Source organism: Barbus barbus (assembly GCF_936440315.1).
Source record: "Barbus barbus genome assembly, chromosome: 24".
NCBI classification, from domain to species: Eukaryota; Metazoa; Chordata; class Actinopteri; order Cypriniformes; family Cyprinidae; genus Barbus; species Barbus barbus.
In genome coordinates this window covers 22635765-22659728 of record NC_136752.1, presented here as the reverse complement: position 1 = coordinate 22659728, position 23964 = coordinate 22635765, and the positions used below count along the sequence as shown (strand labels likewise).

The following is a 23964-nucleotide window of genomic DNA, read 5'->3' as shown; positions in this document are numbered from 1 at the left end:
AACTTTTCGGCATTGCACCAAGCAAAAATCAATCAAAATCATAACAAAAAGTAAAGTACTGCACTTAACAAGGTCTCCGCACGTTAATTCGAATGGTTTGTTTTCCTCCATGGCATAAACAGATATGATGTTTTTGTGGGCATTCCCAGCAATGCCGACCAAGTCTATTATTATAAAGTTTTATCAGCTGTTTGAACTCTCATTCTGACGGCACCCATTCACTGCAGATAACCCACTGGTGAGCAAGTGATGTAATGCTACATTTCTGATGAAGAAACAAACTCATCTACATCTTGGATGGTCTGAGGGTAAATAAATATATTCCTTTAAGCCCTAACTGAAAAGAGCAGGCAAAACTGACTGAGATGTAGCTTGGTCCATTTTTGTTATAAATAAATAAATGATATAAAATTTCAATGTGTGTGTGTTTTTTTTTTTTTTTTTTGGAAGGCCTCTCATTGACATGTAAATCAAAGCTGCCTTATAAAAGGAACACAAGGGGAAGTTGAAGGGAAACTTGATGAAAGCCATGCATTCATCTTTGGTTGTCTCAAAATAGAATACGAGTATTTCTAAGCGCCATCATTTTCCAACAGCAAACAAACTCACATCACAGGAAACAGAACAATATACAGATACAGCTGACAAGCTTTAAAACGTTACAATGCATGACAGGCTGCAAGAAAACTGCCATTGGAATAATTTAATACACAACCTTTCCTCCATAACCTATTTCTCATCTTAGGCTAATATGCCTTTTTTTTAGCCCATTTTCCATTAGTGAACATTCGTGGTGAGAGCATTAGGAGATTGCTTTGACATTAATTTAAGATGGAAAGACATTATGGAACTATGAGGGTTTCTTTATTATATCTCCTCCACAGATATCCAACATGCGAAAAAGTCTCCCATTAATGCACTCTTTAATATTTCATTCCTCATTATCTTTCTGCTCCTAAATTTGTTTCCTGGTGTCTGAAGACAGGAGAAGCCCTGCTAAGGCTTCATATAAATGTTCGATTAGTCCAAAACCAATCTTTTATTGGAAAAGTCTTAAATCCCAGCCGCCTAAACGATTTATTTTTCTTACTCTACCCTCACTACTGCTTTTGATCTTTGCTTTAGCTGAGCTAAAAATGGACGTTCATCCTTTTCTCATATCATTTGAGAGTTAAAAACAGCCACGGTGCAAGGACATGAAGCTAATAGAGGCATAAAATCATTTATTAGCTATGCAAAGTCTTATTTTGTACTTATAAACAACCACACGGATTCCTGGACTGAGACTTAAGTCTCCATGAAATCTAGTGAATTGCTTGTTTGAGGTTGGGAATAATAATAATTGGGCTAGGAAACCTCAGTTCTTATCAAACAACAGACCACTACAGTATACTGCAGAAACAGTGGCTTGCAAGACAGTCTTAGAAAATTAAGGTAATAACATGTAGCATTCATGATAAAATAAATGTCATAAAACAATGGTGTGCAATTGTAGTTCAGATGATATGCATTCAAATGCACCATTTCAGACTGTGAACAGACTTTTCCCACCCCTATTTGTCTTAAAATCAAAGATTTTATAATTAAAGTTACAAAGCGTTTGCAACATAGCAACTGCTCTCACAAAAATATCGGCTGCCTTTCATCACAGTAACGACACACTCCGAAAACCTGTGCATCTGTGCTAATTAAACTCTGCTAATTAATCCGTGGGTATCTCATTCTCAGATCACTGAAAGCTTTCGGCTACGCTTGACCAGGCACTTTATGTATGACACGGAGCGATCAGTTCTATGCCAGGCTCCTCAAGTGTCCTATTGAGAGAATGGAAAGCCAAATCTGAACCCCTGTATTTAATAATTAATGAAGCCTGATGAAAACATAAATGGCTAAAATCACAGTTAACACAATGGTAGTTACTTAGAGTGTTAATAAATGCAACGATGCTACAGTAGAGTAGATCAGTTGTGGATAGTGAGTGCAAGTATTTGATCCAGACGTACTTGCATTTCTTGTGCCAAGATGAGATAATCTGCCTCTCTGAACGTGACATGTGTTTATCGTCTGTTCTAATATTAGTTTCACACAGCCTCATCATCCAGGTTCATGCTATGAGTGGTGTCAGAGGTCTTTATATGCTGTCATAATTAATCATTATACTATTACACAAACAATAAATCACTTCCCTATCTCTTTATGGTTGTAGGTGAAAGTGAGTCTAGTTTTTCTGTGCTTATGGACAATGAAAGAGTTTATGAACGGCCATCACTGTGTTTTTAGGTTACAAAAACTATTAAAATAACCATTTTTGTACATTTATCTGAATGAAAGTTTGGGGTACAGCTATTTTGGCAGATATAGTAACATTTCTTATTTCTTTTTTTTTTCTGGATACTTTAATGAATAGTTTTATTTGAAACAGTAATATCTTGTAACATTATAAATGTCTTCACTGTCGCTTTGCTTGATTTAATGCATCCTTGCAGATAAAAAAAAAAAAAAACACATACTGAGCCCAATATGCTAATTTAGTGCACTGACTAGAGTGTGCTACAATTTCAAATAAGTACTAAGGATTCTGAGAAAACATCATAAGTGTTATGAAACAGCATAAGGGTTGAAAAAGCTCCATCCACAATAATCCGAACACATCTGCACAGAAAATATCTCTACATGAGATTATTCCCAAACAAGAATGAAAAAAAGAGCACTGGAACAGATGTGTAAATGTGAAGTGTAACAAAACAACTTTTATTGCTATTAAAAATTACTGTTCAAAAAAGGGGGAGAAAATGGGCTGTTTATGTGGAAAACATGAGTCATTGGCTCACAGACTGTCATAAGAGTCAATGCCTATGTGCGTGCATGCAGTTGCTGACCTGCATTTACTCGAACAGACTGGTCCCTTATGGTGCCAGAACAAAAGAAAATGATGCTTCAGTTTGTATATAAAAACTGTAAATTTGTCCTCCTATGAACTGCTGGTAATTCAGCACAAGCCTTCAGAAGAAGATTTATTATTAATGAGGATGTGAGATATGAAAAGCATGACATCATCATTAGAGATTTAAAAAGTCATGTGATTAACGTTTAATGCTCAGTAAATATGACGCAAGACTATTTGTGTTGGCGTTTGGACTCCTTTTTGCAGGAACCTGCATATTTCAGCATAACAGGGGCCTGTCTATTTAATGCATTATGGAGATCTCATATACATATACATCAGGCAATGCATGGGAACGATGCACATGCACTTACCAAATCTATGAACGTAAGAAACTTCCAGCTACCGCCGTATGTTTGATGCGCGGGCATGTCTATGGCTTTGTAATTGCAGAGGATGGAAAAATAAGAGAGGAGTATCGCTACTCTGAGAATCTGTGAAGGGATGAGCGCCATTTTCCTTCCCCCGTCGTATTTCCGTCTCGGGAAATATCCTGTTGACAGAGGGATGCTGTAGTGCGGTGGGGAGGAGGAGACGTTGGCGGAGGCGGCGGATGTGCGAGAGAGGTTGTTTCTATAGGAACAAGCATCGCTGCCTGTGTGGAGTAGCTCGCGTATTGCTGTTCTTTGTGTCCGCGCATGCTCGTTGTATGGAGGCGCTGATTAGCACCAGTACTGAGTTTGGGCATTTGTTTTGTTTGTTCTTTTCGCTTGTCTCTCACTAGGGTAATCTTTTTCTGGATTTGTTTACTGTCCTAATATAGCACAAAATGTTTAGATGAAACATTTATTCTCTGTTGTAGGTCATTGTGTTGTCACACTTCTGTTTACTGTTTATCATCAGAGACGCCAGTTTGTGTATGTTCATATACAAAAAAAATAAAAAAATAAAAAATGTTTACAAAAATGATTGCAATGTCCACCGTCATTGGCTGTGGAAAAAAAGATGCAGTTAATTACCCAGATAACAAAAATATGTTCTAAGATTGTTGGACACTTACGGACATCACGGTCCAGTTCCTCTCATAGTAGCTCAATTGGGTTGAGGTCGGGTGATTGGGGAGGCCATTCCATGACAGACATCATGCCAGCTGACTGTTTCCTCTCTAAATAGGATTTGCACAGCTTGGTAGTGTGCTTGGGGTCATTGATAAGCATTTATGCTGATATTGTCCAAAACCACACTTTGCCAGGGGTGTTTCCAAACTTTTGGAGGGCAGTGTATCTTTTTTTTTTTATCAAAGAATCCTGAAAAAATATCACAGGTCACAAAAAATATTAAGCAGCACAACTGTGTCCAACATTGATTATAAATCAGCATATTAGAATGATTTATGAAGGATCATGTGACACTGATAACTGGAGTAACGATGCTGAAAATTCAGCTTTGCTTGACAGGAATAAATTTAATTTGAAAGAACATTAAAATAGAAAAGTGTTATTTTAAACTGCAATAATATTTAACAAAATTTAAGTTTTTTTCTGTATTTTGATCAAATAAATGCAGCCTTAATGAGTATAAGAAACATCTTTAAAAAAATAAAAAATCTTACTGATGCCAAACTTGTGTGTGTGTGTGTACATATATGAACATTAAATGAATAACATTATCATTTATCATATCAATATAAGAAAATTACTTTTGATGTTCTCTGAAGGTTAGTAATATTAATGTTTCAGGGGGAAAAAACACATTCCATGAACAATATTTTAGACATTATTAAAGACCTAAACTGTGGTGTTTAGTAAACCAACATACTAAAGCACATAAATACACATAAAAGTACACATTTGACCAATTGGACCTACGAAAACCTATGGTTACTGAGATGGTTACCTTGTGAAAACTTACAACTCCACTATTTTTATTTTATTTTATTTATTACTTAGGCTATTCATTTATTTACTTACATACTTACCAGGTATAGGTAGCGACCAGAATACTATGAAACATAAATAACCCTTCAAAAACATAACCTTTTCTCACAGGCCCATTTCTGAACAGTAACCTATAATTGGCCATTTGAGTCCATCACTGTTTAAGAGATGTCAGACAGTAGCAGACAAAATTTTTGCCCCTGTAAAACCTGCATTATGATACAATATGGCAGCCAAAGAGGTTTACAGTGGAAAATCCCTTGCCACAGGCACACAAATGGTTCCCAGAACTAGCCATTTAAGAGGATGGAGGAATGAGGATTAAAAAACTATGCCTGCCTCCACATATAGCAGTATTGCAGGGGCTGGTGTGATTCCTGGAACCTGGACTATACTGGACTATCTCTATATTACGTAGGACAGGATGATTTTTTTATTTTTCAAATCAAGGGATAAAATGCATAATATACACAGTTTTAGCTGTCACATCTCAAATTGCGTTATGAAGCTGGACGCTTTTATGTTTGGACTTACTGTCACTCACATGCCATATTATCTCAGCCAAATCCACTTATTACCAGCATGTTATTGCTTTTTATATCTTAAACAAATCAGGTCACTGAAGTTGATGTGTGTAAAATCCTTTTTTCCCTTGAAATATTCAAAACCTCTTATTTATCTAACTCGACCCGAGCCCCATGAGCAAAATGAGAAAATGCAAAGAAAATATAAAGCACGCTGACTGCTGTGCAGGCTCTTCACCTACTGTGGGGTTTGATGAGGTCTTCCAGAGTGCAGGAGTGCTCCACAGTTTGTGGTTAGCTGTGGGGAACGTGCATAAGTTTCCAGAGCTGAGGCAGACTTGTTCACAGTAAGTGCACTTGAGTGAGACACATGTGCATGTGGTTCTAGATGAGTGGGTCCACCAGCAACCCAAAACTTCATCTCATTCAGTTGGCCCCAAGTTCTCAGACATGCAAAGTTCAGATTTCATGTGCAATATATGTGCAAGAGTAGATCTCAGTGTGTTTATTAGTATGATTCAGTGCCAAAAGTCTTGAAAACACAGATTAGGCTCCCCATCTCACACTTGAAATACATTGCTTGCTAAGTAAATAATATAGTCAGTCAGGCCAGACAGTCTGTTTTATTTTGGTTTTGGTTTTCTTAGGGTTTATTTAGCAATAATGGCCAGTTGACTGTACATTATCCTGCTTAATTATTATATGTCTATATCTCAAATCAATCAATAGTATGATAATTATGAGTATGATATGTCACACGAATAAGCAAATAGAACCCATTATTCCAGAAACATTCTTTACGCAAATACTCAAGTCTTGGTCAGAAGTCGTACTGTATTTGCTGTCAGTTGTTCGAATTTAGCAATAATTTCTATAATTTGCTGGCCAAATTGCAGATACATTCGCAAACTTGTGTTAAATATAGAGTTTTTTACACTTAAAATAGTTAACCTTGGGTCATTCTAAACCCGGAGTAAATGAAATCCTGCGATTTGGGTGTCTGCTGCTAGGCATTTAGCCTTAACATTCAAAAACCTAATTATTTTAAACTTTACGTGTTTGGCACCGCAACCCAGAGTTAACATCGCAAAAGCGGCGCTAACCCAGGCCCAGCGCAGGGTTTCATAACGGTTAAGGTTAGAAGGGATACAGCCGCGGCTACTGGGCATGCACATCAATATAGCATTTTTTATTTTTTATTTATTTTTTGTCACATACATATTAACCACAAATAATAACCATGGGTTTAGTTTAACCGTGGTGTTTGCAGTAAAACTGTGGTTATACAAAAGGTAATCAATACGCCACAAAACATGATTACTACATTTACTATAATAAAACCATGGTTAATTTTCGTAAGGGTTCTATACCAGGGGTTAAAAGTGGAGCTTAGAAGAATGATAACCTGGGGTTAAGTGCAGTGTGAAAAGCCCATATGTTTCTGGCTTTATAATCAGTTATGCTGTCTACAATAGATGGACAAATGGACGAGAATTATCATGACTGAGTTGTTTTTGGAACGTTCTCACACTGAACATTCCAATTAATCATTCAGAATCACGTACACCAGAGAGCCACATAAAACTTTGTATTATTCAACTTTATCAAGTAATACAAGAACAAACATGTGTATAATGAATTATATGAAGAAATACAGCCTTTTGTAAATGCAGTAGGAAAAAGCAGTGGACTATGGAGAGGCCTGCTGAGGTGATAGACTTGTGGCTTGTGTGGCTGGCCTGATCTGCTTTCTATATGTCTCTTTCGATTTTCTGTTAACTTAAGAAAGTTCATAGCCTAGCTTATAGCCAATAAATGTGCAGTGGCAACCATCATTCAACCACAATTGAAAAGAGAGTTTAAGACACTGAACCGCAAGTCTTAATGCAGTTCACAGACGGCGCGTAGAGCAATATATCTGTCTTTTGGATACATTTATGGTCATGTGGGGAAAGTCATGCTAATCCCTTTCCCCCTTATCAATCTCTAGTCAGATCTGCAACAAGATCCCAAGTAATTAGGTTGAGTTGCCCTTACGTACGTATACCAGCAAGACATTGTAGCAGCCTATAAATAGTCTATCAGTGTCTCATTAAAATGTTGTTTTGTTTACAACAGCGTAATGCTATGGACCAAACACTGGTGCGGGCACTGATGTTTGGACTTGTTTGCAGACATCAAAGTCTGCCCAATCAATCTAATGAAGAGAGCGAACACACATCTGCCCGCTCGCCCGCCTCCTGCTTACCTTTGTCCTGGTTCTGCCAATTAGATGTCCCTTCCTAGAAACCTCCCACTCTAATCCCGCAGATAATGAGGAAATATTATTCATTCATTACAATTGCCTCCAGATTCAAATTTGGTTTCATAACTGTCCTACGGTTAATCAAAAACCGTCAACACAGATTATCAGCTTTTTGGATGGAGGTTGGCAGGACCGCAGGAGCTTCAGCGGTCACATTGTGCTCGCTGAGAGCTCAGGTATTCAGTGTTGTGTACAACAATTCCATTTCAGCAAACAGGATACATTTAAATTTGATTATAAGTACAGTAGTGAAATTCACATGAGTAGCATATCTGTTGTTTTTGAACACAAATCTGCAGCATAACTTTTGAAGGATCGTGTGACTCTGAAGACTGAAGTAATGGCTGTTAAAAATTTAGCTTTGCCATGATAAAAATAAATATATATTAAAATAGAAAACAGTTATTTTAAATTGTAATCACAACTGTTTCCATTGTATTTTTGATCAACAAATGTCTTATTCAGTTCAAAATCATGTTTATGATTTGACAGGTTGCCATTTCCTCAAATATTTTCAAAATAAAATCTTGAAAATATGCATTTTTCATATCCTGTATCTTTCCTCTTTCTCATGGCCCATTTGCTTGAGAATGAATGATGCATGTGGTGAGGTTTATAATTGTCCCTGTGGACTTTTTTGAGAGATTTGAGTGTTGTTTACTGTGCCGGCGGCTTTCATCATCATCTTGACAAGCAATAAATGATACAGTGTGTATACAGTATAAAATGCTCACCGAAAGCAGTGGGGTTTCTATAGTCACATCACACATTTCATATCATTATCGTTTATGGTCTGCGGTCACAGTCTGTCCAAATATACAGATCACACACACACACCTGCAGAGATATTTAAAGCACAAGGTGTGTATCCATAATGGAGACGTGTGAAAAGACAGATGGCCGATGAGAGGTGTGTAAACACTGTACTTTCACTGGTTTGGAGATAGAGAAATTGTGCAGAAAGCGCAAACATCCACCATGACAGCATAAGAGCTGAGCAAACAGAATTATGAGCAATAATAACACGCAGATGCTTTTGGATGTTATGACTAAATGAGAATAACTCGCCTCCTCACGCTGACGTCTTTCCATTACCTGTTCGCAACAGGTCACTCACCAGACTCTTGTTTAGAAATAAAGCACATAACCTTTTTTATATGTATTTACTGGCTTTTATTTTAGACCATGAATCAGTCGTTCAGGCTGTTAGTGTGTAACTGAAAGTGCAAATAAATTATTCAATGATTAAATGAAAGTAATAGTTCTCCCAAAAATGAAAATTTGTTGCAAATGTATTCACCCTCAGTCTGTCTAAGATGTAGATGAGTTTGTTTCTTCATCAGAACAGATTTGGAGAAATTTAGCCTCACATCACTTGCTCACCAACAGATCCACTGCAGTGAATGGGTGCCGTCAGAATGAGAGTCCAAACAGCTAATAAAAGCATCACAATAATCCACAAGTAATGTAAGTTATCCACAAGCTGTGTGTTTGTAATAAACAAATCCATCATTTAGATGTTTTTAACTTCAAACCGTCACTTCCAACTAAATTAAAAGTCTTCTATCCATAATATTGCTTTATCAAGTCATTTAGTCTGAATTTAGAGAGAAATATGCACAGTCTTAAAGAGTTCCCAACAAACATGTTGGTGGATTTTGATGTAAGAGGACAACAGGGGGTGGACTTTTTTCACTGGAGGAAGCGTTATTATAGATTATGGATTGGATTATATTTGGAACTCTCATTCTGACGGGACGCATTCACTGCAGAGGATCCACTGGTGAGCAAATTATATAATAGTGTATTTCTCTGAATCTGTTCCAATGATAAACAAAGTCATCTACATCTTGGATGACCTGAGGGTGAGTACATTTTCAGCAAATTTTCATTTTTGGGTGAACTATTCCTTTAAAATTTTGGGTTATCTTTGGAGGGAGATATCGTTTTGGGATCTTAGAATCGCTTGTGTGGTTCTGTTATTGTCTTGTTTTATATCAGAGTCATGGATACACTGTTTTCATTGATTTAATTTAGTGTTCAGCCAAGAGTGTTATTTTTATTCATTGGTGTAGACTTTTAGACTATATCAGCATTCATGCTTCAATACGACTGTGTTGTCTTCTATTAAGAGACTTTATTTAGATAAGCTTTTTTTTACATTGACTATATGGATATAACTGCATTAGACAGACAGACAGGCAAAAGTCAAAAATAGGCCAGTAGCTGTTAAAACAAACGTTTTGATTGTGAGAATGATGTCCTTCCTGATCTGTGGGAAAACAAGAGGACAGAATCCATGTGTGACAAGTACACTGTGGAAAACCTGTGCTCTGCCAGGCATCAATGTTTTACCGCTTTCTGTCAGTTGTTGACTTCAAACACAGCGCTTTAGTCTCACGGGATGGAGGCATCCGCAATCACTGCGATTTTATCTCATGAAAACATGTTAACCGCCTTTTTGCAGGGGCCTCTGTGCGGTCTCCAGGGTCCTGGAAAATGAGATATACATTCTGGGGGATGAGGGAGCACACACTGAAAGTCATATTGACCATGAAAAAGAAAGTAATTAAAAGGCACCAGTGTACTCTACTGCTAGAGGTTGACCACGCAGTTAGGGGTCAAACTAAATGCTAATGCATATGGCATAATACCAAGTGGTATATTATAAGAAATTAGTAAAATGTCATATTATTAAATATTTTATTTTATTCATATACACAAATGTTTAAAAGTTTTAGGGCAGTAAGGCTTTTATCATTCTCTGTATTTATAAGATTAAAAATAAAAACAATAGCATTGTGGAATAGTACTATTAAAATAACTGTTTTCTGTTTAAATATACTATTTTAAAAATAATTTATGCTTGTAATGGCAAAGCTGAATTTTCAGCTGATACTCAATTTTTTTTCAGTGCCATTTGATCGTCCAGAAGGCATCAAATATGCTGATTTGCTGAAACATTTCTTTTTATTAATGTTGAAAACATTTGCTCTTTTCTTTTTAATTTTATGCTAATTCATATTTTGGTCACAGTGATTTCTTTCCAGGATTTTTTTGTCTAATGAATAGAAAGTTCAAATGAATATCAGTTATTTGAAATCTTTTGTAACCTTATAAATGTTTTACTGTCTCTTTCAAGCAATGTAATGCATCCTATAAAAAAAAATACAAAAAACAAATCTGACCCAATTTTTTTTTTAACAGTAGTGCTTTATATGACAGCTATGACTTTATTTTATTTTTTCATTTTATAATTAAAATGATGTTTTAAACATCACCTATAGTAATAAAATAAGTTTGCCAAAATTTGATCAGAAGACAATGCAATATCATTCTTAACCAGCAGAGGTCTTGAGGCAGCTCCTCAAACTAGCTCCTCTTTTTACAGTATGACCGCCATTGAAAATGACCTTTGACACCGATTTCCAAACTGCTATATTTCAAAAGATAAAATCTTAGTATCTGAAAAAAACTAAATGATAAAGATGAATTTAATGACACTGTTGATGTTCTTTCAACAGGTATTAATTTAAGATTTGGGATTCATTAGAAAGCATGTCAGGTAACAAAAGAATGAATCATAGTGGCATTCTCTTTATAGTCAGCAGACCCAACAAAGGAGTATTTGAAATGGTATGGACTCTGAGACTTTAGGTGTGTCCACTTGCCAGGCCTTTGTCAGTTTTACAGGGCGGTCTACAGCTTAGGTACATGAGATGAAAGGATTTCTTTGGCAAGGATTCACACATTAGTGCCCTGCCTTATCGCACAGACAACCTGACCTTTGTCAAGTGTAACATATTCTTATGTAATTTCCCAGCAGTGCTATAAGAGCAGAAAGAAAGCTCTGGGATTCCTGAGAATGACATGTTGCTGAGTATGAGGTTAATCACGGGGATGTGAAAGTTGCACAATTGTCAAAGATTACCAGGGGTAAACCTAGGAGTGGAAGAGGGAGAGGCATATCTCTCTGTGTAAGCTCTGGCAGGATGACTGCTGTTGAAGCAATATTACACCATCTCAACTGAAGAAACAGTTACAGCCTTGGGCTGTATTCCTCTGTGTCATATATATACAGTGCCCTCCATAAGTATTGGAACAGTAAAGACAAAATTGCTCTGTTGGCTGTGGAATCAAGACATTTGCAAATATGATTAAAAGATGAATATGAGACAAAACTACAGAATGACACATTTTATTATTAGCCGTTTCAACACACATATTTTACCAAATAAAAAGATGAGCACTTCTAGAGTTCGTCCCACTCATTGATGTGAGCATAAGTATTGGGACAGTTGAACATAAGGCAGATATAAAAGATTAAAAGCTATTATTTAGTTGCAGATCCCTTGCGCACAATCACAGCAGTGAGTCTGTGACCCATAGACATCACCAGACTCTTGGTCTCATCCTTTGAAATGCTTTTCCCAGCCTTTAATGCAGCCAATCCCAATTGTTGCTTGTTTTGGGGAGTTTTTGCCTTTAGTCATTTACATTTATTCATTTAGCTGACGCTTTCTGACCAAAGCGACTTACAATTGCTATATATGTCAGAGGTCGCACGCCTCTGGAGCAACTAGGGGTTAAGTGTCTTGCTCAGGGACACATTGGTGTCTCACAGTGGATTCGAACCCGGGTCTCTCACACCAAAGGCATGTGTCTTATCCACTGCGCCATCACCACCCCAGTCTCCTCTCCAGCTGGTGAAATTCATGTTCAATCGATTTAAATCTGGAGATTGATTTGGGCAATCTAAGACTTTCCATTTCTTTGCCCTAATAAATTCCTTGACTGAACTGGCAGGGTGTTTTGGGTCATTGTCCTGATGCAATATGAAGCACTTCCCAATGAATCTGGTGGCATTTTCTTGAATATTGGTAGGCAAGATGGTTTTGTACCCTTCCAAATTCATTCTGCTACCGTCATCATACATTAAGTCATCAGTAAAGTTGAGAGGGCCTTTTCCAAAGGCAGCCATGCATGCCCATGCCATGACACCACCTCCACCATGCTTTACAGATGAGACTGTCTGCTTGGGTTCATTTGCAGTTCCCTTTTTTTCTCCACATTTTTGCTTTCCCATCACTTAGATAAAGGTTCATCTTTGTCTCATCGGTCCATAAACACAGTTCCAAAACTCTTCTGGCTCACCTTTGTGCTTTTTTGCAAACTCTAATCTTGCCTTTCTATTTTTGGTGCTGGTCAGAGGTTTGCATCTTGCTGTGTAGCATCTGTAATTCTGTGTCAAAGTCTCCTGAGGACAGTAGATTGTCAGAGCATCACCCCAGCTTTCTGGAAGTTGTTGGTGATTTTACAGACACGTCTTTTAGAGTTCATTTTCACAGCTTTTGATTTGTCTTTCATTAACTACTGTTGTTTTCTCAGCCGATCAGGTAGTTGTTGGTTGCTGGTGTCACTGGTGGTTAAAAAAATAAAACTTGACAAGGTAAAATACACAAACATCTCAGAATGAGTCAGTCATGCTCTTGCTAATACCAGTACTTACTTCTGATTAAACACAAACACACACACACACAAATATGTACATGCACACATTCACAAACAAAGAGCTGTGGCACAACAGCACGTACAGATATAAAGACCCTCCCTTCATTTCCTTGCTTGTAAGCAATTAAGTGTAAAGCTACTACATCTGTATTAATGTAACATTTCTCAAACATATATAAACAAAGTATATAAATGAAGATGCGGAGGAGAATATGTTTCAGTGATAACAGTCATGGGAGTTATGATTTGCTTCTAGGAATGTCTAGTGGTGATCACTTCTGGGAAATAAAAGTGCATTGTGATTCATGACATTCAAACATCTATAATAGCATGGAGCAGTGTTTTTATCTGGTCCACCGATAATTAACTGAGAACTGCTCTGTGCTGCTGGGAACACCCTTGGTGTCCTTGAGAAAATTACTTTGCACGCTGAAGACACGCAGACACCTGCACAGGCACTCGCAATCAGTAAACGCCAACCAGTGCAACAAGATGACTTGATAAATTCCCTTTGGGTCAAGTGCAGACATTTCCATTTCCTCTTTATTTCCTGCGGGAAAGCACCATTGACTCTGCTGTCTAAGCTTGTCCGGCAATGCTGATTTATGTCTGTGCGCTGTCAATTATGCTTGAGTGACTCAGATGCCAGTGCTTCTTTGGGGATGCCCTTGCTGAGGATTACAGAGGAGCTCCCTATTGCCAATGTGATGGGAACTCCAGGTCACAGCTGATGTGATCACAAGCTCCTTAAAGGAAATGTAAGCCACTCTAACTTCGCCAGTAATCCATTTTACACAATACAGAACAGATGCACCACTCCTGGCAAGACAAACATGCACATTTCATACCACGAACAGGACTTTCCCTTGATTTCTATTGATTTTGTAGTACGCTAATGATAATTTCTATCTCCTAGCCCTGAACTAAAGCCTCTAACAAGCTTTTGTTCATTTTGGTTTCCCTCAAGCTTTTACCGTCCTTACAAGGTTTTTACGTGGAAAAGTGCTTAGCGTACACACTATTTGTTGTCCGAGTATTCTTGTCATTCAGTTGCGCGCAAGTTCAAGATCATTTGCGGTTCATAGTTTTCACATCTGAAAGAGAGGCGTACATGCGTTTTCTGTGCGTACGTTCATTCTATGAATCACACGTATGCATATTGAGAGAAGATCGTAAGATCAAATTTAGGATGGTTTCTGCGCAACATTTTATAAACGAGGCCCCTCATGCGCACACAAGAATTGAACAGTATGGTTATAGAGTTAAGAAAAAATTATAAATAGTAAAAAATAAAATAGTCTCCTTTAACAGTCCATCTTTATTTGGGGCCAAACCAAGCCTACATACACGTGAACAATGACCATGTTTACATGTATATAATTTTACACTTATGGTTAAGCCTTTACTCAGAAAAATCCTGCATTTTGAGGCATTTAAGTAATATTGGAAAGTAATCAACTTATTAATTGCTCCCACAAGGATAGTAAAACCTGACATTTTTTACATGTCCGGCCTGCGGTCCCCACGAGGGAAAAAAATGGTTAAAAATAGTAAATGATGTTTATCTGAAAGTGTAACAATGCAAACAGGTTTTCTGTAAGGGATAGATTTAGGGTTAGGGTTTGGTTATGGGATAGAAAATATTGTATGGTCAGTATAAAAGTAATAGAAGTCAATGGAAAGTCCCCATAATTCACAGAAACAAACCTGTGTGTGTGTGTGTGTGCACTGTCAATGATGCAGAACTAGGTGTCTCTAGATTTACCACCTACAGTTTTTCTTTCCTAAACAATATGTGTCATGCATGGAGGCAGGGAAAGCAGGTCACTGCCATGATTTTCGAGGAGAAAACAGAAAAATGTGATGCTGGCTATTGAGCAGTTGTTCGTGGATGATAACATCTAGACCTGGGTACTGATTATAAATCTAAATTTGTCATTTAGGAATACTTCTCAGGGCATTTCAAAATGACGTCTCTTTTACTCTAGTGTGATGTGCAAGTCAAGTAGACCTAATGTCACCGCGCGTTCTCGCCCTGCCCTGATGCATCAAATTGCAGGAACACAAGACATCTGTCGCGGTTTGGAGTCAGAGGAGCTCGTTCTGGAGAAATTTCACCAAGGGAGTTCCCTTCTCTATCAAGAAAAGCTAGAGGCCAGGCAGGCGGGTAGTCTCGGTCAACCCCACTCCCTCCCTCCCCCCCTGCAGCTCCACGGGGACGCGCGCTGGGGGATCCGTTGACGTCACAATCACACTGACACACACACACACGCGCAGATTCTCTCTGTCCTTCTCCCTCTCTCTCTCTTTTCTATTCTGGGAAGCGACGCTTGGAATAACCCCGTCTACCCCCCAGTCGAAGCGAACTAACTCACTTTCATCTCTTCCTGAAGCAAAGACGCACTACATTGTTCTGCAACACCTGGCGTCTGCAGCGTTGTCGTTGCGCCACAATTCGAGTTGAACTGATAATTTGTGTCAGTCAGAGCTGGAAGCGACAGTGGCGTTTGACAATCTTTTGGAATGTTGTGGGCGGATTTGAAAACGTTCTACCGGTAAGTTCTAGTCTTGTACACTTTGCTCTTAGAATGTCAGGGAGTGATATTCTTCTGAAAGCGCGATTGAGCGAGAATGGGGTGCGGATGGGTCTCCTCCGCTTATTGGGACATGTGGGGAATACCCCGTTTGCCTGGTTGGAGATAGTGAATATTGCGTAATATCCTAAGGAATTTGCACGGCCGGTGCGAAAAGAGACACGAATCGCTAACTTGAAAGCGGATGTCATTAATGTTGAAGGGTCTGTGCTGTTTGTGTTGTTGTAGACCGTTCGTTTTGTTCAGCATGGGTAATGTTGTGATCTGTATTTTCATGCACACCGCCTGTGCGCGTGTATGTGTGTGAGCAGGAGAGAAGGTGGGTGGGACTTTGGCTCGTTCCGGGAATGTTCCATGACGCGCTCTCAGTCAGTGAAGGGCCCCTTTAGGGAGACTCTCGACAAGCTATTGTTGTTTAAATCGGATGGCACCTGCCATGACCATGCTGTGATAGGATGGAACAATTATTTATTTAATTTGTAATGTGGCAACATATATTGCATTAAAAAAATGCATACTGAAGAATGTTAATGTATTAATATAAAACGTTTCACAACTTTCCAAATTGACAGCTCTAATACTGTATTTAAGCTATTTGTTATTTTTTTTATGCAAAACATACATGCATACACACACACATATTGCAAGCAGCAGTTACATGTTAAAGCTTAGTTGGAGGCTATACTATTATTATAGATAAATATTTAAAGTATCCTGAAATTTTAGGTCATATATATAGCTTTGCTGAGGACATTTCTAAAATATACAATGATTTTCTGTTTAGGGAGCAGCATTTTGCTTTAATGTTTTATATTGATGTCATTTTGTGAACCACAATCTTTCTGTCATTTACCTTTATGCAGACACTTTCATCTAAAGTGACTTACATTGCATTCAAGGTACACATTTACATTTTTTTTTCTTTTCAGTTCTTGCTTTCGCTGGAAATCACACCCATGACCTTGGCGTTGCTGGCACCATGCTCTACTGTTTGAGCTACAGGAAAGCATTTTTGTGAAAAATGTTTACTGTTCTCTTCTTCCATGATTAATATAAGATACTATATATTGTATGTCCGGTAGGAATAGGCAGTAGGGTTATGTAACAAGCAAGCACACCAGCAGAGACAGGGCCAAGGGTGTAGCCAAGTATTTACAACCCATCAGGCAAATTAGTTTATTTGACTATGCCAAATACATAAGCCAGTGCCCTTTGCACTGGCTTGATATATATGTCCAGTGCAATGCATAAACACACCCACCGTATCTCTTCCTGACACTGACATATGATACATAAACATAATTTTGTTTTCCATCACCTGGGTTCTATCCATCAAGAAGCAACAGACAGAGTTGGAGCTTTGACAAATGTCCTTACGCATTTTTTCCACAACAGAATCAATCACATTGATTCCGTGTTGAGCTTTGACACATCTAGGCTTTCTGGCAAATTCTTTGTAATTGTTTCTGATGGAAAGTCGCTTTTAAAGGTAAACTGACACACCTTATGTTCTCACTTTAAACACACACGCACACACATTTATGATTCACCTCTCGAAATGGCTTTCATTCAGTAATGCCAACATAAACAAATGGGTTCCTGGAATTAGGGAAGCATATTCAAAGGCCTCAAATTCTTAAGTGCCACTTTGATGGGAATTTAAACAAGCTTTCTTTGTGACAGCCTGTTCCCTGGTGCAAGCCGAACCATTAAATGCAGAGAACACTCAGCACTAAATTAGGAAGGCAAAGGTCACTCTCTAGCACTTAGTCAAACCACACTGTCATTGGCTACAGAAGGCACTGGCTCCAAGTCTTTTAGAGCTCATGCCATTTTAACTGGCTCAAGGTCTCTGGTACATCTTTTCGTTTAAAATTGTAAATAAAGATTATTGGCGTACATTTGAAAAGAAAATACTAGCCTATTTCGATCTTTCTACTTAAAAATGTCATGTTCAGTTGTCAGTTACTTTGTAATTATTTGTGACGTTTGCTAGCAAATTCTGAGTAATAATTCTTTCTACAACTAATTTTGTAACAAACTGCGAACTGATATTGCGTTTACATTTATGCATTTAGCATATGCTTTCATCCAAAGCAGCTTTTGCATTCAAGGTATACACTTAATCGCTTGAACCCATGACCTTGGGGTTGGTTGCTGGCAGCATGCTTTGCTGTTTGGTACAGGAAAACTGGCATGCACTAGTTGTGGTTAAATGCTAAATTGTGCAGTGGGCGACTGTTGTTTTTGTGTGCATGATGAGGGGAAGGATTTGTTCTCATGGTGCTGGTATGGAAGCAAACAGTTGAGGCGTATCACCGCTTAAACAGTGTGACAGAATGGATGCCAGCATCTGGGTTGTGCTTTTCCACCTGTTGCTTCAGGTTACATAATTGGATTTCTGCTCGAGAATACAAGGTTAAGGAGGAAAATACGATCTGGAGTAGCTACATACTTGGGGCCGATTCAGAGATGAGCGATTGCGAAGGTGCTTCTAATGTGGTTTTAATGTTCTCGTAACATTTTATACAGTAATACTTACTATTTCACGGCAGTAATAAAACTAGCTCTCTCACTCACAACACTCAGTGTTAAACTGAATCCGGTATAGATGCTGGGAGGAATCTTCATGTGTGTGTTGTAATCCTGAGGCTGTCTTGAAAGTGTCCAGATGCGCCGGCGTCTGTGTTGACACCCCGCCAGAGTGTGAATGCTGCGCGTGACGTCCTCGCTCGCTTCAGCTGCACAACAGGAAATACTCGCGGCCTCCCCTCCTTCCTGCTTTGAAAAATAGTTAGTCACTCGCTCTCCTGCCCTTCTTTTCTTTCGTTTTCTGCAGCAGCAGGGCAAGGCAAGAGCTATTTTAATGCCTGCAGCCATCACCGTGGCTGACACCTCCTTCGGACCATCCGGCCAATCAGAGAGCATCTGCTGACGCCGAAGAAACATGATCGTTTTTTTCACTCTTTTGCTCCTTTCTCTGAGCAAGTGAAGGTAGCAGGAGTGGGAGCAACCAAAAGAAAGAGTGTGCGGGAGGGAGGGAGGAGAGAGAGAGAGAGTGAGAGAGAAGGCTGCAGACAGCGGTAGGGAAATAGCTTCTCGCAGAGCACGGGTAATTGCACGGGCTTGCGCGACTGCCACAGCAGAGAGGAAGGAGGTTCGGAGCCCCTGAGGATCTGAAGGATGCCATGTCAGGTGAGCAACTGACCCCGGCAGGGAGAGATTGTGGAGGAGCAGTGAAAAAGAATGAGAATGAAAGTAAAGAAATGCTGGTTGTGCTGTGGCTTGTGGTTTCTTGCTGCTTGTTTTTAAGTCCTATATGGGGTCAGGCTGAAGTGACAGCTGGTTAGTGGGCATTGACAGGGGATCTGACTGATGCTGAACAGATTTGCACAAGTTCAGTAGCTTACGGGAACAAGTTTGTTAACCCACTGACATACCTTTGCTGATAATGTGTAGTGATTCAATACAGATACCTTGTCCGATTATAGATAACTTGTGCACTAGATGACTTGGCAGATTGAACACTGCTGTACATATTTTGTTGGTGCGTTTGTGCTTTAATAAAACCAGTGTTGCATACACTAATGACATTATCTTTTCTCTTTCTGAACAGGGTGTGTGAGGAGGGTGTGTACCTGGATTAGATTCCCGGGACCGTCAGGACAAGAAAACCAAACACAGGGTACAGTATGTGTTTGAGATACGTTGTGGCAAAATTAGTACAGGTGTTTATGCTATGCTTGCAGCTGCATCAATCTGAAGTTTGTAAAGCAGTGACGTCATCGGTTTCTGTGTGCTTGGTAAAGCATCTCCAGAAATGTTTGCGCAAGGGTGTGTTACCCGAAACCTATCACGCTTTTTTTAAACTGCAGTTTCTGAGCTTTGTTAATAGGGCTGAATAATTAATGAGCAGGTAATTGAGTTGGGCTAATTATTCATTATAAGAATGATGAATATCTTCACCGATTTGGGAAGTATTTCTCGCCTCTCATTATTTTCAGTCGCTTTTGATGAACTTGCAGTCAACTTTCTTCAGGGTTGAGTTTGAGATAACAAAGAGAGCGAATATGTGGACTGGAATCGAAAAGAGGAACTGAAAATAGTAAAAGTAAAACGAACTGTCTAATCTATTTTAGAATACAGTCATCTTCAGTGCATGCATTGTTTTAGTGGAGGTTTTTGAGGTAGGCCTGATGTACTGTATATGTTCTGTTGTGTGCCACTCTTTTTGTAGGCCAGACCTCCTCTGTTTTTCTTTCTTTCAGGCTACCTCAACCATATGCTCAGGATACAAAGAGATGTTTGTGACCGTACATAGTTTGCACCGTAAAAATAGACGTATAAAACGATGATAAGCATCAGGCACCACACAAGCCTGCCAGTGGATCAACAAAATTGAGGGACCAACTACCTTGAGCAAATTGTAGAAGAGTGTGTAAAAGTAAATTGAACGTGTGTTGGTTGATACAGGGTGTGGTGCCGTCACGTCTGTTATGGTGTGTGTTTGTCGATGTGGAGCTCGGTGGTTAGCACTGGGCCGTAGGTAGAGTGTGAACTGTTGTGTCTGTCTGGACTAGAGTATTGTGGGTGGCAAATGTTGATCCATGCCTGAAGCAGTCTGGTGATGTAACCACAGTTTGCTCGGGGTGATAAAACAGGCAAGTCATTGAACTTTAGTGTTTGTGTTTAGTCTGTAAAGTTCAGGTAATGTTGAGTAACAGATTTTAATATTTTGGTTTTCGATGTGGAAGGCTGAGAGGGTTTGTCGTGCCGATGTGTATCACATTGGGTCAAATGGCATTTGATTGTTCTTGACTCCAATTGGCTAGGAGTGTTTTTATGCTCTTTGCTGATTTGAGGTGACAGTAAAATGCCTTCTGGTTATCATACGCTGTGCTAATTGGAAAAACATGCGGCTCCTGGAAGAAAGGCAGCTGTACGACAGTCAGGCGGTCGTTGCCCTCTTCCGAGTGGCATGCATTTGCCCTTGTTTACCTCAGGGCGTGTGAGTGTGGTGGGCATGGAGAGGTCAAAAGGTCATGCTGTCAGTCTTCTTTCATGCAAGCGATGAGTTATAAGTGGGTCAAAATAACAAAGGTAATGACAGGAACTTGGGTAAGGATGCTTTGAGTATGGAAAATAGTTTAACATTTGGACTAAATTTAGCATTTGGATTTATGCTTTATAATGCGATCTTCTGAAGTGAATTATCATGCCAAATAATATGGAAACCTGAAGATTGGTGTGCTGAGTATGGCTAGATATCGATGCATATCTCCTGATTCAAAGCTGCTTTATTTGATTCAGATTCAGATTCAGATTCACTTGAGTATATTTCAGTGAAAATGAAAGAAACTCTCTCTTGCTAATGCTATTAATTATACAGGGCAGGGCAGTGTTTCAGATGGATTCAACACATCACTGAAGAACCAGCTCAAAAGAATCATTTATTTTTGGAATCAGACTACATTGCTCATGCTGTATGTTTTTGATTCAATAAAAAGTACTGGCTTATAGCAATTAGAATAACTAATCACTAATAACTAACTAGTTACACTGTATATTTTTGATTCATTGATTTGATTCACTAAAAATCAGCAGCTCAAGAGTCATTTGTTCATTAATCAGTCTACACTGGTCACATTTTTAGTTTTGTCTCTGCCATCTACATTTTAACTGATTTTTCAGCCCATTATTATGATCAGCATTGTCAGCGTTTGCATTTTTTTTGTGCGTGTTACTAAAATGACTTTTGGTTGAGTAAATAATGCTGAGGCATTTTGAAAAATATTTTCGAACATTCTTTCGAAATGACATTCTTGTGACGTTAGTGCCACCCATGAATACTAGTTGAACTTTTGACCAGCATGTGCATGCTCAACAGTCCGGTAATGACAAGTCAGCCATTACAACTAATTCTTACAGGCAATCTGTGCACCTGTTAGTGTTTTTCAGCTAAATGTGGCAATGGAGGATTTTTGTTATGGATTCCTATTCAGAAAATGGTCGCGGTCAGGGTATCGCCTGACCTGTGTGTGTATATGTAGGTGTTTGTCCCTATAGTGCATGACACTTTTCACCCTATTGAGGGGCTATCAGGTCAGGCATCTTCCATCCAAGGCAAAAAGGTCAGAGCTGCCAATGCAGTGACCACAGTTCTCTGGGAAGAGACATGCTTCCTGCCTTACAGCTCTTTAATGTTTAAAGTCTACAATTAGTCTGACAAAAAACCCCCCCTGATTGTAGCCAACTCGCAGCGCATGCTGTTTGAAATCTTTCTGAATGGCCATCAGGTGCACATTCTGCCCCAAATATAGAGAAAGCAATGAACAACTGAATGAAATTGTGCAAGCAGAGTGAGGGATTGAACTATTTGACTCCTTTTCATCAAGTCAGGGCTAAAACATCCACAAGCTCTCTTGCTTGAAATGTTGGCAATTAGCTGTGTAAAGCTAAAGTGCATGCAACATGACTGCATACATTAAATTTAGTGTCTTTTAAGAAATATTCTGGTTTCAGCTTAATCAACAGCATTTGTGGAATAATGCTGTTTTTTTTAATAAAAAAATTTTTTTTTTGAGGATTTAAAAGCAGAAATCTATAGCTTTTCATTAAAAAATATTCTAGAATTTTTTCTCATAATTTTTACATGGCAAATTAGATTTCACTTCACAATAAAGAAAATTAGTAAGTGATGATTATAATTTTTTAAAAGATTAAAATCACATTGATGTGCATATTGTTGTCTTTTGAAAGTGAGGATTTTCAGGTTTATTGACTGGCCACTTTCAAATAAGGCTGCATGATTTAAAAAAAAGTTTTAATAATACTAATAATAAGAAGAATTTTTATTTGAGTGAAATTACAATAGTCTCTTACTTTGTATTTACTTAATCTTTGTTTTAGTAATGTTTTTATATATATATATATATATATATATATATATATATATATATATATGCACACACACACACACACACATATATATATATATATATATATATATATGTATGTATATAAACATTACTAAAACAGTGTAGGAAATATTACTATTGTAGGTTTACTGTTAAATAAAAAATCAAAGTAATAATAATGATTTTATTACCTGTAATTTCTTCATTTTCAAATGTCAAACCATCAAATATAATATTAATTTAAATGTTTGTATGGAGATGTCAGTCTTACAGTGTGCACTATGAAACAAACTCCATCTCTTAGACATAGTTGTAGGTAGTACAACATAATTTACCCAGATGCACTGCCTGTTTACAGTTCCTTTATGCCATCTGATATCACTTAAATCCTTCCTTGATACATTTAGTCGTCCATTAGCCCTTAAGTGGAGGAGGCGGTCAAGTATGAGCAATCGACTTAGTAAAACACACGGTACAGCAAAAACACTGTGCATGATGATTATACGAATCTTTCCCTGTCAGCAGTTGCGTGTATTATGCTAATGAAGGGTCTCGCCCATCAGAAGAGCGCAACCTGCCTGATATACAACGTTGAGATGACTGCTTATGATCTGAACCGCCGCAGGGGTTCCAGGTCGCGTCGACGGCTCAAGGTTGAGGGAAACGAGCACTATTGGTCAGCCCAGAGCTTTTATATGAACCCCGCCGAAGAAGACAATGCACAAAACCCCCTAAAGCAGCAACACATACTCTGTTACTATGGGAACCTATCAGAACTGTGCTTTGTCCTTGACGGAATCAGATGGATAGAGAAGCTGCATTAGTGGAGCTTAGAAGAGAGAGTAACAGACAGAGAAAAAAGAATAAAAGCAGGAAGCAGCATGTGTGAGGATGAATGGAGATACAGTACGTCTACATTCGAGTGAATTTCAACACAACGGGAGACTGTTGACCCTCAACCCTTGCTCTGATTGATCTGTCTATATCGATTCAGTACATTAAGAATTTATTACGCCGCTAGACATGTCACTAGATTACATGAGCTCTTTGCTGACTAATTAGGTAACAGCAAAAAAGACAACAGTGTATTGGGTCAGAGAAACAAAGGTTCCTCGCACACATACACACATAAAGAATGAAGCACATGGGACCAAAACTAGTCTCATCTTTCCCAAGCAGAACAATAGTATGTGCAGGTGTTTCATCTGATCAGAAATAGAGCACCCACCCACTCACGCACACACACATACAGTTATACAAAGACACACGGAAACGCGTACGTATGCACCAAC

The 23964-nt window shown here is 38.6% G+C and overlaps 1 protein-coding gene and 1 pseudogene across 3 annotated transcripts in view; one reads left to right on the top strand and one right to left on the bottom strand.

The window, feature by feature from the left end:
- The window catches only part of LOC306843973 (androgen-induced gene 1 protein-like), a 42930-nt pseudogene extending 39397 nt beyond the window's left edge, over nucleotides 1-3533 (bottom strand). Inside the window, exon 1 of the transcript in view lies at nucleotides 3259-3533. The product of the transcript in view is annotated as an androgen-induced gene 1 protein-like (transcript). The remainder of the gene's footprint in view (nucleotides 1-3258) is intronic.
- A 12126-nt stretch (nucleotides 3534-15659) lies between these two features.
- LOC306843619 (transcription factor HIVEP2-like) overlaps nucleotides 15660-23964 on the top strand; it is a 70712-nt gene continuing 62407 nt past the window's right edge. Inside the window, exons 1-2 of one of the 2 annotated variants that reach the window (XM_079375193.1) lie at nucleotides 15660-15716; nucleotides 19372-19440. The gene's annotated coding sequence lies outside the window, so the exon portion shown is untranslated. Of the gene's footprint in view, nucleotides 15717-18813; nucleotides 18951-19371; nucleotides 19441-23964 lie in introns of those variants that run through there. The other variant, XM_079375192.1, reaches the window with a different exon arrangement.